Source organism: Pinus tabuliformis, chromosome 5_2 (assembly GCF_031772625.1).
Source record: "Pinus tabuliformis cultivar Carrire ecotype Pingquan chromosome 5_2, CPIR1, whole genome shotgun sequence".
NCBI classification, from domain to species: domain Eukaryota; kingdom Viridiplantae; phylum Streptophyta; class Pinopsida; order Pinales; family Pinaceae; genus Pinus; species Pinus tabuliformis.
Window position 1 is genome coordinate 921,559,045 of NC_142306.1, and position 12,395 is coordinate 921,571,439.

A 12,395-nucleotide genomic window follows, 5' to 3' on the forward strand; every position below is an offset into this window, starting at 1 on the left:
AGAAACTAAAGAGATGTACACAACACCTGTAGATGAATAATGCACAGTATAAACATTGTCAAAATAAAAATATCCAAATATGAAGTGTTTTTATGTCTTTGCATAGAAATGAGTTCTCAAGTAGGCATAAAATTTTAAAAATCTTACAGTGAATCAATGACATCTCTACTTCAGCATACAGATGATATGTATGACATGTTACATGTAAAGACCTTTTCCATGACAAATTTTCGAAGTAATAACAGATATAACAAGGATCAACAAGATGCTAAATATAGCCAACCATTAATAATGAAACATAGAAGAATATTGATTATTAAGAATATATGAAAATCATACTAATTATTAAGAATATACGTCTCGTAGTATTAATATCCCGAGAAAAGCTAATAAAACAAAATTGAGAAATATTGATAGTTTGGTTACAATTATTTTCATGAAAAGTAGTAGATGCATACAACCAGGGAAGCTTATCAATAAATCTTTAATCCAAAACATGTGCTTGGGTTAAATGAAACATTACTACCAGCACTTGTAATCCTAAGTGAAAGAAACCTAGGTACCAAATACTATGTTGAAGCATTTCCCTGGATCAAAATCCTTCTTATTAAAGAAAAAAAAGATAACAACAACATTTTAGCCCACAAAATTGGCTTCCTTCACAACCCCAAGTAGAGTTGTGAGTCCATGTGTATACCAAAAGTATTCCTCCTAATATTATCAAAAGACAACTGCATAGATCCCTTGATTCTCACATCTGTAGCTCAAAATCTCTAGTGTGATGACAATATTATTGATAATCTTTGAAACCAGTGGTGAAATTAGGAACAAGGACAGTAACGAACCTTCTTACACTACAATTTTTTCATTAATCCACCTAATGTGAATATTTTCAATTCAAAACTTACTGATCCAGTTGAATAATTTTCTTGGTAATCTCCACCTCTGGATTTTGCTAAGCCTCTATAGAATAAAGGCACTTTAATACCATTCAAGCTAGCAAATTCCAGGTGAAGTGTCAGATACAACAAATCAAGATTTATCTATATATATATTTCATAATGGTCATGAGGTAGACAATGTCAAGGAAAAGCCCATTGATTGTGCCTGGTCTGTAGGGAACTGTTTTATAATACTTAGAGCTCAGAAAAGGCCACAAAGAAAGCATACAATTTTTATGGAGAACATGAGCCAAGGTCAATGCTTTGATGCATAACCATGAGTAACCATTACTCCAACCAATAAGAATTTCATGATGGTATCATGTTAAAACCAAAAACAATTGTTAAAATGAAACCTCTTCAACTCCTATCCAAAGCCTGAAGCATCTATGGTCCACCCTTTTACCAAGAAAGATATCTAAGGTACATGCATATACAATCTACGATGAAAGATATATAATCTAATGAGAAATAGAGATGCAATGTCTTATTATAATTTCAACAAGAAAAAATAATCACTTGGCAAATTCCATTCTTTGCACAAAAAAATGTAGATAAGACAAACTGAAAGCACTATCATCATATGAATTCAAATACCATTTCATTCCTAGAAATGGCTTCATATAACCTACGGATCTCAACCAAAGTACCTCGCACACCAAAAATACTATTGTTGTTGCTCTTTAGGCAAAAACACATGGCTTTGATGTTGTTGCTATTGTTGGGCCTTGTATTGAAGCTGCTACTGCTTCACATGTAATTGTTGATCTTGGCATATTGGTAGACTTGAAACCTTCTTTCGTGGAAAAGGAAATTTCACAGCAACACTGATTAGATTGTCACTAGTAGGAAAATGAGGATAGACTGATCTATACAAGAATCATTTCTCTCTCCATCATTTGATGGTGTGTATCCATATGACTAGTTGTAGTCATCCATTTGTGGCTATTCATTGCTCTAAACCATCTTTTCACTTACATAGGTGGCTCTGGGATTAGAACGCAATAAATCAACCTTGGAACTATCTGGCAGTCTTAAAGGTACAAGACCAAAGGCAGGTGGAGGCCCAAAATGGCGAACAAGTTTATTCACATGTCCTTTTTTAATGCTTATTTTAGGGGTGTTTTTCGGCTTAATAGTTATACTAGTTTGGTAGTTGGTGTATCAACCTTGGATAGTGCTGATGATTCAAATTTTGTTACATGAGGTTCATTGGAGATTTTTGGTTGACCGGAATTTACTTGAACCATGACTGAGGAAAGATCATTGGAAATTGGCTTGTTTGACATGTCAGCAACAACAACACTCACAAAGACTCCAAGTGAATTTGATAAATACAAACTTTGAGAAGGAATCCAATTTGAATGTGTAGAAACAAACTCAACTTTTCCCAGAGTGCTGGGAGGGAGTTTTGACTTTAACAACGATCTATTTTCTTGAAAATAATGACCAAGATTCATGTTCATCATATTATTAAAAAAAAGTGTTTCATCATCTCTATACCATGCAGGGTGGAGATTATTCATCTACTGAGCAGGTTGTTGACTAAAATTTATAAAGATGGTGACACCTGCATGAATATTAAAAAAATGGTGGAGTGTAATTTTTCATACCCCAACTTTCAAGACAATTAGTGTTACGAAACCAGCTCACAAAAAGATAGAAAAGATAGATCAACGCCTTAGAAATAAGCCTCTTTGAGGGTGAAACCTCCTTTACATTACACAAATTAACAATTCTCAGATGATACAAATGAAAAGACCTCCTTTCTATATATAGGAGTCTAAGGGATCATAATACAATCAGAGTCGACATAACAATAATAATGTAACTGCACAATAATAACAATAGTGGGCTTCTATGGGGCACAACAATAACAACATGCAGACTACATGGACACAACAATATAATAAGGGGTTTGCACTAATAACAATAAGGGGTTACACTAGTAGTATAGGGACCTAACATGCCCCTCTCCTTCAAAAAGTGTTGTCCTCAATGCTTGAGTAGTTCTTGATGCTTCTGTATCAAATTATTGTCCTCCCATGTGGAATCTTCAACGGGTAAGTTCTTCCACTTGATGAGATAATCCGAGATTGATTGATTTCGTAGCTATCAGTTTCTTGTTTCTGTGACTTCTCCAAGTTCCAATATGATTTTTCCTTCCTCGTCAGGTTCTGGCAATATTGTTTGAACTGGGATCTTCTGCAACTTTTGAATGAGTGGCAACTCTTCTTCATCCTTCTTCCATTCATCCCTTTCTTCGTTTATCCAATTTGGTTGGATAATAGAAATAGCAAAAAATAATGCTTCCACAACCTCATCCTTTCTTGAGAGTGCATATGCAACAATATTTTTCTTCCCTTTTTTGTAGATGATTTCAAAGTCATAACCCAACATATTTGTGACCCATTTTTTTCTGTTATTCTAAAGATAATCTTTGTTTTAAAACGTATTTAAGACTATCATGATCCATTTTTACCTTGAAGTGCCTTCCCATTAGGTAAGGTCGCCATTTCTTAAGTGCATGTAGTATTGCCAACATTTCATTCTCATAAATAGCTTGCTTGAGATGTAGCCGTAAAAATACCCAATCGCCTACATCAAAACTTCTTTCACTACAACATTGATTTGCATGTTGTTTCATTCGATTCTGCACCAAAGTGGCGTTATCCTTTAAAATTTGGAGAACTTGTTGTTGATGCTTGATTTGATCTTTCACTTCTTGAATATTTTTCTTCTTGATATGGCCTTCTATCTTGAGAGTTTGAGGAGTGGTCATTTCTTCCAATGCATTACAACATATGGTCAGATTCATTTCTTGATGCTCGATGTGATCTTTCACTTCTTGAACATTTTTCTTCTTGATATGTGCTTCTATATTGATAGTTTGAGGAGTGATAATTCCGGCCAATGCATTACAAGATATGGTCAGATTCATTTCTTCTTTCTCGATGTGATATTTCACTTCTTGAACCTTTTTCTTGTTGATATGTCCTTCTATCTTGAGAGTTTGAGGAGTGGTAATTCTTGCAAGATATGGTAGGATTCATTTCTGCTTTCTCTGGGGTTGTTTCCTGGTGTATATCCTCTTCTTTTGATGTTTCTTGATCCTTTTCTTCCTCCTCTTCACAATCAATGTAAAATAATTTCTTCTCAACACACTTATGACCTTTAATGTATTTGTTATCACAATTGTAACAAAGTCCTTTTGCTCTTTTTTCTTCCAATTGTTGTGGTGTCAACCTTGTAGGTTGTGGAAGGCTAGGAGAAACAACACTTCCATCTTTATAGTTATGAGGGGTATAATTCCTTGTAGCCATAATTTTTCTTTCCAACCTGAATGCCTTCTCCAATGAATCAGGTTCCCAAAGATGAACCTCATGTTGAATGTTATCCTTTAAAGTCCCTATGGAGACATCAATCCTCTGCTTCTCTGGAATATCATTTTCCCTTATATTCAATTTTTGAAAGTCCTCAATGTGCTCTTCCATTGAACAATTTTGCTTGAGATTTATCAATTGGCTAAAGAAGGTGTTTCTCTTTGTATCCTCGTAATGTGCTATCATTTCCTCCGTGAAAATTGACCACATAACAAGTGTTTTACGAGAACAAAGCCCTTTATACCATAAAAATTGATCTGGTTCTAAATATGAAAATGAAATACGTACCTTTTGTAACAGTTGCACCTCATGTAGATTGAAATATTGTTCCATATGTAGTATCCAATTTACCAGATCCTTGCCATCAAACTTCCTCATATTGCCTTTTCTTGATTTTAGGAGCTCGATCTTGAAACGACTGTAACTATGTAATTTTGGATCTTCTAGTTCTAAAATCATGACCTACAATAGCCCTTCATGTCCTCTTTATAATGCCACTAGTCTGATCTAAATTGGATTCTCCAAGAAAGAGTTATGGACAATCTCCCAAGATGACCTGATTATATACCTTTTCAGAAGAGCGAACTTGTATGAAGTGCCACCTGTCACTGTTTTGATCTTCAGATCTGAACAATATCTACCTTACGAAATTTGAATATGATGCTCAGAGAGATAGTTATGACGATTTTGTCAGGTCACCTATTTAGGATGTAATTCAGGCGTCTTCAAAAACCCTAACTTCTTCATATCATATATCTGCAATTATAGAGAGACAAGGTTTAAAATTCGAACCCGAGGTTTAGATCGATTTCTTCTCAAATTTGTTTTTGTTTTAGCTTCTGAAACTTCGTATCAACAAAGTTATAGCAAAAATTCCATGATGAACTTTTTTAGATGAAATTCTGGAGCTTGGAAAAACCCTAACTTCCTCAAATCATATCTCCGAAAATATAGAGAGACAAAATCTGAAATTCAAACCCCATGTTAAGCGAGATTTCTCCTCAAATGGGTTTTGTTTTTAGCTTCTGAAACGTTTCAGAAAAAAAATTATAATGAAAATTCCATGATGACCTGTTTGGAGCAGCGAAACCCTAGAATCCAAAGCTTTGATACCAAATGTTATGAAACCAACTAACAAAAAGATAGAAAAGATAGATCAATGCCTTAGAAATAAGCCTCTTCGAGGGGGAAACCTCCTTTACATTAGACAAATGAACAGTTCTCAGATGATACAAATGAAAATACCTCCTTTCTATATATAGGAGTCTAAGGGGTTATAATACAATCAGAGCTGACATAACAATAATAATGTAACTGCACAGTAATAACAATAGTGGGCTTCTATGGGGCACAATAATAACAATATGGGGACTACATGGACACAACAATATAATAAGGGGGTTGCACTAATAACAATAAGGGGTTACACTAGTAGTATAGAGACCTAACAATTAGTTACCCTAACAATACTAATGTTCCAATACCAGTTTACCAATTATTAGCATAACTTGCTGAAATCTCAAATAATTGGGACACTTCATGGGGAGTTGTATATGCCCCCAAAGAAAGGTCTGTCCCAGTGATCAATGTTGAAGAATACCCAGAAATTTGTATTGGCAAGTCAGTTGGAGGGGGGAAATTGGAGAAGCTTTGGTGAGGTTCTCGAGGAAGACATAATGGAGTTAGATTCTGAATACTTAAAGATGCAATAGGGTTCTGTTGTGCATTTGAAGCAATATTTAACTCTGAATGCTTTTCTGTTGCAGTGGGTATAAAGAAAATTACTTCATATTCTTCTTCTTTATTTGAATTTTTCTTCGCAATAGTAACTCCTAATGAACATAACATATGTTTTTCAAATGAAGAAGCTTCTTTCTTTACACAATTGAATACAGTCTCTTATAGAACATTATCAAATTTATTCATGGAATTAGAGACTTTAGGCTTGACAGCTTCTGACTGGTCTTCAATCTCGCATTCAGGAACCTCTCCAGTAATACAAAACTTCATCAAGTCTTCATAAAAATATATTCCATACCTTCTATATTCTATTGAATTTGCAACAGAACTTCCTCAATTCTGCATTGAAATATATTCCATACCATCTATCTTCTATTGAATTTGCAAAAACATTTGCAACTGTAAGAATCCTTTTATTAAGCCGAATGTTCTTTTCTTTCTTTCTAGCAAATCCACTTTAAGAATGTCGCCTGGAAAAATCTAGTGCAAGTTGTGCTAGGACCAATGGAAGAAACCCCCTCAGTTCAAAATCCTCCCACAATGAAACACCCCCTCCTCTCACTTCCTCCTCATTATACCTCTTAGGAGTAGCAAATGCAATCTCACCTTCCACCCTACTTCCATTGGAATCTTGGTGAAGACATTCAAATACAAAAAGTTTGTTAAGTAATATGACACAATGACTCCAGAAAGATGATATTGCTCTGACTTGCTTCTCTTTAACATCATTACATGCTACAATATCTTGTCTACGAGCCAACCATTCCATAAAAACTAGTGTTGCTGGCAAAAATAGACTAGAAGAATGATCTTTTGATTTCTCACATTTGCTAATTATGTGCCCCGCAAAGTCAAAATAAGTAGTAAAAGAATTCCGAAGAAGAACATATTGTTGCAAAATTTCTGCATAAGAAAAACTTATGGTTTAAGTTTCACTAATATTATGAACTGTGAATATTAGAATTGACACAATTTGAAGAACCACAAGTCCACTAAAATTCAAGCCATTGACCAATGTATCCAAACCAATCCCCATATCTAAAACGAGTCAGGTTTGGTAAGCTCCCAAAATTCATTTATTGTAGAGGAACAAACTTCATCAAATGTCTCGAGGATGGAAATTAAAAATATTTGAAATTTATAAGTAAAGAGGCATCTATGAACTAGGAAAACACCAAACACGGTGTCAAAAATGGCTTGAAAAGTTGAAAGGTTAAAAAAAATCATATCTTGTGCATGTAAATACAATCCCATTAATGTGAACAAAACAAATTCAAAAATATTTGTTACCCTCTAAAATATTAAGTTGTTTTCTCCTTGATATGGCTGCCCCTTGTTTCTGATCCTTAAGGGAAAACCTCCCATCTCCTCTCCCTCTTCCTCTCCCACCAACACCTTTTGTAGGGGTTTGCTTGGTTACCGATACTTCCGTCTCAGGAAGAAACTGAGAATAATGCTGACAATTATATAGAAACATAAACCAAACTAAATCCTCAATAGATGAAAGAAATGAGCAAGAAAAAATCTCTTAGCATACACTGTGGAAGAATAAAACCAAAACTAAACTTGGAAATTCTCATAAGATATTGATGGGCATGCACAAAATTGGCTCTAATAATAAAAGAAGTCAATGCAAGACAATCAACATTTTGTAAACCTGATGTACAATAATAAAATGTTTGAATGGAGAAAGATCCATCATATCTGATTCATGCAGCAAACTATTTTTCTTGCAAGTTAATAGTAACAATAATAATCAAGAGACTAAAAATATAACACACTAAATGAACATACCACTACCTACCATCGCCCTTGAACACCTAGGTGAAGAGCTATACCAGATAAAAATTATATTCATTGTAATCAGATTTACTTCACAGAAAAAAATATGAATACCTTTTCAAATATAATAGCCAAATTGTCTCTTACTGTTGAGAATGGAATTTCAACTATCAAACTTTGAAAATACTGATAGACTGCAACAAGTTCATCTCCCATGTATGTTGCCAGTATTGCAAGCTTGAAACCACAAACCAAAAAATGATACAATACAAGATGAAAATGATATAGCTCAATGTTGGAAAATAGTTTGATACCAATATGATTTAATAGTACAAGGATAAATTAATTTAGAATAGGTGTTGCAGTAATATAACAATAATACATCCAGTTACTTCCATAGAAAATTAATACTTTAGTTTGCTCACTTTGGAGGTAGATTCAGATAAACTAAGATAGACTAACAATAACATACCCACAAATTGAGATCAATCCTGATGATGGGGATTTCCACTTGATGGCCAAAGCGAGGCAACTTGCACATAGTAGCTTGTTGCAACTGAAAAATCATGGCCTGAAGATTCCCCTTCTCCACAAAGTTACTTATAGCTCATTATCTTTATGAGACACTAAAGAATGAGCTTAGCATTTGAGAGAACCCTACAAAGACTACTCGCCAAAAAATCCTAACTGATTATTGAGGTTTTATAAGGATTTTATAAGTCTCGGGGTCAATTTTACAAGCTTTCTTGTGTTAGTCTAACTTCTCACTGACTTGAAAATTTAGCAGGCAGAAAATGTAGCTAGAGTCAAAATGGCTGAAATTTTCAGGGAAATTAAATTATTTCTCAAAATCAGTACAATTCTCAGTAAAGGAAACTTCTTCCTTGGTTGGTGGCACTTGCAAGATATGAAATTTCACCCTATCCTGGGTGTCGTTTTCACTTAGAAAAAATAATCAAACAAATCAATTTTCTCTTAAAAGGCAAAACTAAGACCAGATGGAAGAATGGAATGGAAAAATGTTGTTATTTTGGGTTTTCATAACAACCATAATGAGAAGTATAACTTCTTCTCATCTGATGGGAAAATGGGAAAACCAATCTAGGCTTAGAGTACTTTGAATTCTTATTAGTTTTCTTTTAGTACTTTCCAGTTAGTTTATGAATTTTCAAATCTAGAATAAAGAAGCATTTTAGTGAGTTCCCTTAAGTTTAAGCTTTCTAGGTTTCATAATTATGAATATGTTTACCATATAGTGAAAATTTTAGAAATGGCATCCTTAAGTTCATGTTTTTTCCAAATAAGAAGTCATGTTTATATTGTACAAATCCATTTCTAAATCTTGAAAGAGAGTAAAATCTGTGTGGTATCACATTTCAATTTATCACAATGATTTCAGTTCACCAGTAATGTGAACCTTGAGGATGAACTGCAACTACAATAAATCATCAGTTTTCCTCATAGAAATTTTTTCCAAGTTGACAAATGATACAACAAATATTTCGTTTTTTTACTAGTTTTCTCAAAATAAAGTGGCATCAACATGTTTACATTTAGATTTTGGATGCAAAATCTTATATGTCCGTGATTAATAAGAGAGATTACAAAATATAAAATGGGAAGCAATGAAGAGAACTAATGAAAGTAAAATTACATTGCTACTTCTGTTGCTCTAGCCCCATTATCACAAATTCAAGGCTTAATCATTTTTTAAAGGAATGGCGAATAAGATCCTTCAATTAGAAAAAATTATAGAAAATATCCAGTTCTTATGTAATAATTCAAGTATTGAATAAGTATGATTCAACTGAACTACAAAACTAGATTCCGGAATAGAGAAATGCTTAAAACTTGAGCCACGACCAAGGATGTTTCCCCCCATCAAGGTTTGAGCGAATCTTGTGCTAGTCTTGTCAGCATTGATAAAGTTCTTTTCTTGAACTAGTGGCAATGCCAAGAAGGGTAAACAATAATAACTACTTTAGAAGCTTACAAATGCACATTGACAACTCCGCCTTCTGCCTTGCACTGAATCTCATCGGCCTTAATATAGTTCCTCCCAAGAAATAGAGAACTAAAACATTTTTCAAATCAGAAAGGCAATAAAGATTCATGATCTCGGTCATCCATGTGTCTATATCAACTGGCATTACCATCAACCAAATTTTTACCTAACTTGAGAGTAGATAAGTGCTAAATTTTATCCTTAGATATTTTAATAAAATAAAGCATGGTACAAATAGAAGGAATAAAAGATCATCCTAAACAAAGAAACAAAAACAGGTTAGGCAGAATGCTAAAACCAATTTAACTATATAGAGAAACTTCACTGCTACATCTAACAAAAGAAATCAAATATAAACCAAGAATTTTGTTTAAAGCAGTTTTTTGTTTGGAAGTGCTTTGAAAAACATGCCCTACAGAGATGCACCATAAAGAGAAAATTCCCTTGCCTTAAGTGTCAGGCTTGGGGCTTATGTATTCACCCCACTCCCAATATTTTAACCCAGTCTCATCCCTTTGATTTTCACACAATTCAAGTGGGGCAGACGACAGTGAGAATGGAACCCTAATGGATGACTCTATTGACCTCAGCAGTGAACCAATGCACCATTGGCATTTAAAGTAGTTGTCAAGGACATAAATTTCAAAAGATAAAGTTGTTAGTAAAAGATAAAGTTTAAGATGAAAAAATATGAAGATGCCTATATTAGATTTCAAACTATAGTACTTGAACTTCCATATCATAAAGTATGTCTTAAATGTTAAAAATAAAAACAAGTCACAAATCAATCTAGTTGGTACAGTAAATGCCACCATCCCTATTAGAATGAGGTTCATAAATTAGTAAGTACCTATTCTTGCAACCTTCCAGAAGAAACCTCGAAACTTGTTCTGTGCATGAGCTCACGTGCATGCATATAGTAGCTCATAATATCAGAGGAACAAGTGATGGCTTAAGGGATAAACCTTGACGGGTGCAGCTATCACCATGGCTGGATAGTCACCATCCCAGCCACACCACAGGGAGTAAAGGCTATTTTTAAAACTGGAAGATGGCATTCACCCATATATTCTACAATTCCATATGATATATTTTACTAGTAACAAAGTCTTTGAGGGGAGGTTTACACACTTTAGTTGATTAATCCCTACTAACTCAAACTCTAATTTTCTTATGGTTAAATATGAAAGAGAAAGACACATATAAAGAAATAAGCACTTTATAGATATAAATATTTAATGCATATGGTTAAAATTGTAGCTGTCCATCAACTCCTATTATGTTAGAGGTCTTATTAAATCTCTAGTTACATGATAGTAACATAAACAAACATAGTGTGTAAGAACCCAAAAATAGCTATACATGCAAGATCCCATTGATTATCATCATATCAGTAAAAAACATAAATAACTGTTGATGTCATTATCGAATGATCTGCAACTAAAAGACAAGAATGGAAAAATCATTGGAGATATTTCCCTTGTTGGTTTGTTTAAAATGTGGTAGAGAAATATCTCTTTCTCTTATGCCTTCAACATGCAAACTATAGCCCCAACAGAGCCCTCGCATGCATCAAAACATCGAGGAGATTATTCTTCACTAGCTAGAGCGTGGTCCATCTCAAAGGTTGAAAATTTGACCACGGTTTACTACTGACCAGAACTTCAATCATTGGGTATGAACAAAGTATTCTCCAACTGAAAATCAATGGAAACCAGGAAAGGAAAGAAAACAAACAAAAATGAAAGAGGAATAATGGAAAGAGGCCCATGATTCTAGAGTTGATGTACATCATGATCTTGTACTCTCAAGTAGGGTCAAAAGTGATGGCCAGTTTGATATCTTCAAGATTAATTCTTCCCCATCCCCAATCATATCAACATAAATTAACTTTCCCTTATGGGTAAATTAACAACTAAGCATGTGTGAGCTACAACATGTACAAAGAGGGCAATGTGAGGAGAACAATCATAGGAAAACAACGTTGTAAAGTCTCCAAGGTGACAAAATATCACAGTCAAAAGGGACATGCATGACCCAGGTGTTTTCTGCAATCATATCAACGTCACCATGGGGAAAAGGTAGTGGATTGATAGAGACTCCAACAATTGAGAAAACTACACCTAGTCAAGAATTAGAGTTTGTTCTATGGTAAATAGAATGATTACTTATGAATATATTCTTATTTCATTGTATTGTCTTATGTAGAACTTTTTTCAAATAAAGATATCTACTCCAAACAACATGGTTACTAGAGTGTATGTGACTAGAATTTTACTTAATTTTATTTTCATTATGAATGAAATAGATATGATGTCTTTAGAATTTCCAATTCCTTCCATGCATCTTCTGAGTCTCTTTATATTTTCTTGTCACTACAATAAAATAAGAGCAAGGAAGACATCTCCACCATATCATGTATTATTTCACAATGACAATTATAACAAACGAGAGTATGATGTGCAATTTTTGATGGAGGTTACACCAGGAAACACCCTTGATACTATTTTTAGTATCCTAAAAAAGTCCCACTACAATGGCCTC

At 34.0% G+C, this 12,395-nt stretch overlaps 1 pseudogene; it reads right to left on the minus strand.

Annotated features, from left to right (window-relative positions):
* Window positions 1-6,223: 6,223 nt before the first annotated feature.
* On the minus strand, window positions 6,224-8,457 carry LOC149162285 (nonsense-mediated mRNA decay factor SMG7-like; annotated as a pseudogene).
* Window positions 8,458-12,395: the final 3,938 nt, after the last annotated feature.